We start from the raw sequence: 8,675 nt of genomic DNA, 5'->3' as shown, positions 1-8,675 counted from the left end.
TATTACAAAAGCTTCCAATATTTTACATGTCTTCGTCTTGATCATCGGGCCCACCATCTTCCAGTCTTGATCTCCCACTATTTATAATTATTACATTTGAATAGCCATGGCACATAAGGGATACATCTCATGGGGGTGAGAACGGGCCATAAACCAGACCCACTTTAATAATATCAAATATTATAAGAATGAATAAAAAACAGTAAAATATCCTAACATACACCTAACACATTGGTCAAGGCTCTCGATCATCCTTCATGCATTTAATATCAAATATTAACATCAATTTAATTAAACAATTTAATTAATTGATAAATCATATATCTAATAATTTATCACAAACCACCACAATTATTAAAGAATTTAATAAATTAAATAAACCCCTTTATTTAATTTCCAATTAAATCAATAATAATTGATTTCTTGTAAAAAACTGATTTTTACCATAAATAATTAAAATCATATTCTAATTATTTATTTCACAAGAAAATTATTAATTTTACAAATATTAATTTCCAAAATAAAAATTGAACAAATTTTCAAAAATATCAATTTTACCCAAAAATTTGAAAAATAAGAAAATCGCACCCTAGGCCCAAACAATTCAAGCCCATTATTCAGCGCGCTTCCCGAGACGCTCCCGGGCAGCCGCCCGCCCGCTGCCCGAACGTTTCGGGCAGCTGCAGCGGCCGTGTGCGCGCAGAACGCGCACAGGCGCGCCGACACCGCGCGCAGGCGTCGGACGCCTGCGCTAGCGCTGTGCGCGCAGGCGTCCGGCGCCTGCGCGCTGCCGTGCGCGGCCCTGCACGCACGAACTGCCCGGAACAGTTCCGGGCAGATTTAATTTTTTTTTTTTTGTTTTCTGGAAAAATAAAATTTTCTTGGTGCTAAATTTTCTTAAAAATTTTCTTGTGTGGTTAGAAATAAATTATTCTATATGATTTAAAATCATACGATATAGAGAACCTGGCTCTGATACAACTGTTGAATCTGGTTTTCTACACGCCCAAACGCAGCGGAAGATTTAAAATTTTTATTTTATTTTGAAAAACAAAATAATATTGCTTTGGACGTTCGTATGATTTAACAAATTAAACATGCATAGGATGTTAGAAATTATACCTTTGTGAATTAATCACGTGGACACCAACCGATCCGGTATTACAGATCCGGCTCTTGATGATTCCCTACGAACTTTCTTCAAAGAAATCCTTCTATCAAGTCCACGACTAGATAGTATGTTCCTCTTTCAAATTGCACTAGAGAATGAGAAAGAGATTTTGCGTAGAAGAGAAAATTGAGAGATGGCACAACAATATTTTCTTTCAAAAAGGGTGGTGGCCGATTTCTCACTTGAGAGTGAAAGTCAAGAAGACTTTTGTAGTGGTAGGCTAGGGTTTCTCAATTAACATGTGTTATTTATAATTAAATAATGCATAATGACATAATTAACATTAATGAGCTTGATTTAATTAATTAGACTAGTCCAACTAGTTTAATTAATTTAATCAAAGCCTATTAAAACTTTAATTATTTGTTATGATGGACTTGTACTTTTACAAGCCCATTAAACATACCCACCTTATTTAATTTATTAATAAACTCAACTTTTGAGCTTAATAAATTAAATACATTATAAATTCAACATTTGAATTTATTATTTAAATTATAAATTCAACTACTTGAATTTACATCACCTCCAAAATTTAATATTTAATAAACCCAACATTTGAGTTTAATAAATTAAATTCTCAAATTTTATAAATTCAACTCCTTGAATTTATTCTCTCAAAATTTAATTATCATAAATTCAACTCCTTGAATTTACTATATAATATAAATTCAACTTTTGAATTTATTCTCTCTACGGGAACAAACAATCCAGTACTTGTGTGACCCTCAATGGTTCAGGGATACAGCTAGCTGTGGGTTCACAACTCTTTGTGATTCAGGACAGAATCCTTTATTCGGGCTTACCCTAGTTAGCCTCATTCTTTCTATAAACACCTTGATCAAGAATGTCAGAACTCATTTCTGATAGCACCCATCGGATCATGGTAAGAGCGTCTAGTAGCATCGCCCCATGATCCCCTAGGTATCACTGATAGTGCCTGCAAGAACCAGTCGATTATGATTAACGTACAGTACGGTCCCTTCATCTCATATATCCCGATCGAATCTGCAACCATTGGTTCATCGAGGGTTGCATATTAATTCGATAACTATGTGATAACTATAATAGTAGCATCGCGTGTACTAATTGGAGAACTCCTTCTCTGACGTACATCACGTACTCTGGCCAGAGATTCCATGCACTATTATTTCATTAGATCACATAGGATATCCACACCCGTAGGTGAGCGGTGAATCCCCGACTACAATGCACTGGCTCCTATATGTGTCGCAACTGTACCCAACCTCGCCACCTGATGACTCTCCTGGAGCCGGTAAACGAGTCAAAGCACAGCCCTAGCATATAGAGCCTCAGTGTTGTCCCGGGTCGTAAGGACTAATGGTGTACAATCATAACCACGGACTTATCCTCTCGATGAATGATAACCACTGGAAAGTCCGAGGGAGGGTTGTTCGGTATAATCATCATATGACTACCCATCTGCATGTTTGGACATCTCTATGCCCTTACTAAGAAACGCAGTACACAACATCACAGATGCTAGTCTCGAGCTCAAGCGACCTTTATCCATGTTTTAGGCGGCTGAATCGACTAGGAACGAATTTAGATCATACAGTATTGACAAACGAGTTTCAACATCGAATTACGATTCATTTGTATTAAAGTATAATCAAGGTCTTTATCTATGTTTGATAACATGGGTATACAGATAAAGAAATAACAAACCATTAAATAATGAATTATATTAAAATAAAGATTGTTTATTACACTTGAGTCAATAAAATCCCTAGTCAACAGTTGACTTGTAGGGCATCTACTCTAACATTAGGGACTGTTAGTGGTGTCAATGGGTTGGTTTGGGGCTCGGTTTTGTTGCTGAACGCAGCAAGGAGTGGTGTGAGAGGAGGAGGTTTCTAAGGGGGTGGCTCGGTTTCTTGGGTTCCAGCATGCATGGGCTGAGCCAAGGTCTGGACCAGACCATGTGGGGTCTGAGCTGTGACTGAGGGAGGTCTGAGAGCTGCTGGTGCCGCCCCTGGGATAGAACGGGAGTGAACTAGGAAGAGGGCCGCGAGATTGGCATCCTTGCGTGCAAGCGGGGGAGCGCGGTTCCTCTTGTGCATGGGACTGTTGGCTTGGTTCTGATAGACTCCTTAGGGTCTGGTCTAGGTCGTAAGTGGCTGGGCTCGTGGCAGGTGCGAGCTTGTGTGAGCTTAGGGAGGGTAAAGTTCGAATGATACAATGAAAGCTTGATAAGAAAATAGCTGAAAATGTACAGAAACTTTAGGTCCATTCAGAAAGGTTTTAGAGGATAAGTATTGATGGTTTTAGGAACTTGTTAGTGTTTTTAAGGTGTGGTAAAAATTCGGTTAAGTTTCGAGTTGGTTTGGGTTAAAACCGGGACCTCGGTCCAAGTTTTAAAACAATTTGGTTAAGTTATGAAATGAGCTCGAGTTTATGTCTAGAAATGATTTTAAATATGTTTTGGTATATTTTTAGGAGTTTAGTAAGTTTCGGATCAAAATGATGAGTTTTGGAGTTATCCGGGATTTAATCGCCGCACGAAACTTTAATTAAAGATTTAATTGAAACGCCTAGATTTAAGCTTAATAAATTTATGGAAAATTTTATTTAAGCTCAAATAATTATTAGAAGTCTAAGTTTTTAGTTTGAGAATTTTATGCTAAGGTTTGGTTTAATTCGGGATTAAAACGCATTAATTAGTTACATTTAAAGATTAATTTAAAAATCATATATTTAAGCCAAATAAAAATATGGGAAAGTTCTTGTAAGCTTATATAATTATTTGGGACGTGTTAGAGTCAATGGAATTAAGAAAATGTCAAAGAAGTGAAATTTTACGTCTATGGGCAAAATGATAATTTTTGGGTTTCCAAAGGCAAAATGGTCATTTTGCACCTGGGGTGAGATGTTGGTCCTGGCAGCTCCCTGAGCACATTTTATCATGATTTAAATGTTTATGGATCACGTTCATGATTTTTATGTAATTACGATAAATACGTTGCATGCTTTGTTTAAAGGAAAAAAATTACGTATATGCATGATTTTATTAAGTGATGAATATGATGACACGTTTTGAAGAAAGTGATTTAGTTGTGACTAATACGATGACAGGATGATATGATTGGAGATATCGTGAGGGAAAATGCCCCAGAGGGAGCCCGTTTATGGGAGAGGCCCCAGAGGGAGCCCGACGATCGTATTTCCATTGACATGATATGATAGGCCCGGGCTCAGTGGGCGGGTAATGCCGTCGCTGATGACCCTCGCCGCCGGGTACCGCGGTTACACGTAGATGGATCCATCGACTGACATGATGACATGATGATACGAAAATCACAGCTAATGAACTGAATTCAATTAAAAAGAAAATGTATACGTATATGATGACATGAAATGACATGATTTTACACGATATGATTTTACAAGACACGTATACGTATATGATGACATGAGATGACATGATTTTAATACGATATGATTTTACACGACACGAACGTATATGATAACATGAGATGATATGATTTTACACAATATGATTTTTACACAACACGTTTACGTATATGATGACATGAGATGACATGCTATGATTATTACCATGTTTTGAAAGGATATGTTTACATATATGATTTTTACTGCAGACACGAATGCTTTTAAGTTCATGAAAAGATATATTGAGTATGATATTTTTCACTGCTGTGTGCTACGTATATGTACTTGTTATTCCTGGTACAGGTGTGTTGAGTCTTTAGACTCACTAGGCGTGTGTGATGCAGGTGAGCTTAATGATGAGGAGACTGGAGGTGCCGAACTCTGAGTAGTCAGAACTGGTGCGGTGACACGACCCGAGGACCACACGTTTTCCGCGCATTTATGATTTTATGATATTGAGAGGAGATGAAAATTTTCCACGTTTATGATTTGGATGTTAGGATTTTTACTCGCTTATTTCCCATTATAATTTTATTGGCAAATGCTTATGAGTATTTTTAAATGATATTTTCAGTACGACAGCATGCCTATTTTTATGTTAAAATAAATATGATTATTTTAAAGGATGAGTTTGATTGTTTTTAAACGACGCTATTTTTATGGTCGAATATTTAAGATCATTTTTAAATGTTATTTCGAAAATGCGAGCTTTTATTTTTTTTAAAAAAATATCCAGTAGAATTTTAAAAATGAGTGAGACGTTACAAAGGAAGATAGAGGTTTGGCAATTTTTGAAAAATCTTTTATAAAACACCGATAAAACCGGCGTGGCCTAGAAAACTTCTAACTCCCTTTATGGACGCCGGAGGTGGCAAGTTCTTGATGACTTCAACTTTCGCCTTATCCACCTCTATTCCGTGCTCCGAAATCTTGTGCCCTAGGACAATTCCCTCTTGTACCATGAAGTGGCACTTTTCCCAATCAGCACCAAATTCGTCTCCTCACATCTCACTAACACCACCTTCAAGTTCTGCAAAAAGTCATCAAAAGAAGGGCCGAAAATAGAGAAGTCATCAATAAAAATTTCAAAAAAAGTTTCTATCATATCATGGAATATAGCGGTCATGAAACGTTGAAATGTGGCAGGACCATTACAAAGACCAAACGGCATGCGGCGAAAAGCGAAAGTTCCATAAGGACAAGTGAAAGTGGTTTTCTCTTGGTCCTCAGGTGCAATGGTGATTTGATTATACCCCGAATACCCATCTAGAAAACAATAAAACTCATGACCCGCTAACCTCTCAAGCATTTGATCAATAAAAAGAAGGGGAAAGTGGTCTTTTCGGGTGGCATCATTCAATTTTCTATAATCAATGCACACACGCCATCCCGTAGCAGTTCTGGTGGGTATTAGTTCATTATTATCATTTGCAATCACAGTAATCCCGCCCTTCTTTGGCACACACTGAACCGGACTTACCCATGCACTATCAGATATAGGATAGATAATACCTGCATCGAGAAGCTTAATCGTTTCAGCATTCACTACCTCTTGCATCTTTGGATTTAATCTTCTCTGAGGTTGCACAAGAGGTGAGTACTTGTCTTCCATCAAGATTTTGTGCATACAGACTGATGGATTGATCCCTTTGATATCCGCCACCTTCCACGCAAATGCACCCTTGTGCGCTTTCAAGACTTTTAACAGTTTGTCCTCAATCACATCTGTCAAATCAGAGCAGAAATAATGACAGGTAAGGTGTTATGCTCACCTAGGTATACGTACTTTAGGTGTGGAGGCAGTGGCTTCAGCTCGAGCGTCGGTGGCTCCTCCAGGCTTGATTTCTGTGGGATCAAGTCTTTTCGATCTCCCAAATCTTCCAACCTCATCGTCATTGGCCTTCTCCATGGATGGTTGGCATTCAAGTATGCCACTATTTCAGCTTTTTCATCGTCCAAATCATCTTCTCCCAATTCAGTAGTGATAGCAGCCTCCAAAGGATCTCTCAAAGCATCCTGCACATAGTTAGACACAAAGACATCAAAAGCATCAATTCTATAACAACTATCAGAATGCAGTGTGTGCTTAAGTGCATTAAAAACATTAAAAGTAATCTCTTCCTCGCCCACTCTCAATCTTAACTTCCCTTCTTGCACATCAATCAGTGCCTTGCCAGTCGCAAGGAACGGCCTCCCCAAAATTAGAGGCGTCTCTGTATCCTCCTCCATGTCGAGAACCACGAAATCCGCAGGGAAAATGAATTTGTCCACTTTCACTAGCACATCCTCAATCACTCCGCGGGGTTACTTAACAGATCTGTCAGCCAGTTGCAAGGACATCCTCGTCGGCTTAGGCTCTCCCAACCCAAGTTTCCTAAACACAGACAATGGCATAAGATTAATACTTGCACCAAGATCACATAATGCCTTATGAAAAACAACATCACCAATCATGCAAGGAATAGAGAAACTCCCTGGGTCTTTTAGCTTCGGTGGGATTTTGTTTTGCACCAAGGCGGAGCAATTTTCAGTTAAGTTCACTGTCATGTGACCCTCCAACTTCCTCTTATTTGCTAAAATATCCTTCAAAAATTTAGCATAACTAGGCATTTGCATTAAAGCATCGGGGAAGGGAATATTGATATGCAATTTTTTAAACACCTCGAGAAACTTACCGAATTGTGCATCTAGTTTTGCTTTTTTCAATGCAGCAGGAAAAGGAGGAGGTATAACAATTTTAGGTTGTGCAGTGGGTGCTGGTGTGGAGTTAGAAGACTTACCTTTTGATGTCTCAGTCGGTTCATCCGGTATTTGAATTTTTTCCTTTCCCTTCGACTCCAAAATTATCCCACTCTTCAACTCAATGGCCTTCACTTGCTCTTTTGGATTAGTCTCGGTATTACTTGGCAAGGTGCTCGGCTCTCTACTTGCTATCATCTTGGCCAACTGTCCAATTTGATTCTCGAGCCCTTTTATCGATGCATCTTGGTTTTGAAGTCTAGTTTCATTGGATGAAATAAACTTAGACATCATTTGCTCCAAGTTGGACTTTTCTTCTCTAGGAGGATCGGATCTGTACATCGGTTGTTTCCCATATTGTTGTCCTCCTTGCGGTCTATTCTGACTGTTTTAACCGCCCCATGAGAAGTTGGGATGTTGCCTCCACCCCGGATTGTATGTGTTCGAATAAGGGTCATGCCTTGGGCGGTTTTGGACTCCCACTTGGTTCACTGGTGCCTCATTTTGCACATAGAATGGATTGTCATCTTGACAGTCCTTCGCATAGTGTTCCCCTCCACACTTTTCACAGAATATTTCTTGAAGACGCATCGCCATGCCACCCACATTCAAGCCGTCTATTTTCCTGTTTAAAGCATCAAGTTGTGCAGTAATAGCAGAAAAATCAGTTACCTGGTGTACTCCTGCACTCTTCCGTTGGTTGTTTCTTTCAGATTGAGGAAGATAGCTGCTAGCAGCCATCTCCTCTAACAATTCATATCCTTCCTCCGCGGTCTTTCTCAACAGGTTTCCACAAGCAGCCGCATCTATCATAGTACAGTTAAGAGTAAGCAAACCATAATAAAATGTTTGAACGACTAACCCAAGTGGTAACTCGTGATGTGGGCATATTTGTAGTAGATCCTTGAAGCGTTCCCATGCCTCATATAGAGATTCCTGATCAAATTGAGCAAATGTTGTAATGTCTGCCCGCAGCTTCATGGTCTTGGAGGGAGGGAAGTATTTGATGAGAAAAGCTTTCGCCATGTCGTCCCACGTAGCGATCGAACCTACAGGCAAACAATTTAACCACGCTTTAGCTTTATCACGTAAGGAGAAGGGAAATAAACGCAACCTAACAGCATCATCAGAAACTCTATTGAATTTAAAAGTATCGCAAATTTCAAGAAAATCTGCGATGTGCGTGTTTTGGTCATCCATTGCAGTTCCTCCAAATTGGACCGTGTTCTGAATCATCTGGATTATGGCTGACTTGATTTCGAAGTGATTCGCCCGCACGATAGGCCTCACAATGCTATAGCGTGCACCCTCCAAAGAAGGCTGGGCATACTCCAGCATTGGTATGCGACGC

The 8,675-nt window shown here is 39.1% G+C and overlaps 1 non-coding gene across 1 annotated transcript; it reads left to right on the top strand.

The window, feature by feature from the left end:
• Positions 1–8,195: 8,195 nt before the first annotated feature.
• LOC140808483 (small nucleolar RNA R71) lies at positions 8,196–8,301 on the top strand. The gene has a single exon (XR_012112904.1). It is a non-coding gene; the product is annotated as a small nucleolar RNA R71 (small nucleolar RNA).
• Positions 8,302–8,675: the final 374 nt, after the last annotated feature.

This window comes from Primulina eburnea, chromosome 12 (assembly GCF_022965805.1).
Source record: "Primulina eburnea isolate SZY01 chromosome 12, ASM2296580v1, whole genome shotgun sequence".
Taxonomy (NCBI): Eukaryota; Viridiplantae; Streptophyta; class Magnoliopsida; order Lamiales; family Gesneriaceae; genus Primulina; species Primulina eburnea.
Note: the sequence above shows the minus strand (reverse complement) of the source record. Positions and strands in the feature narration are given on the sequence as shown.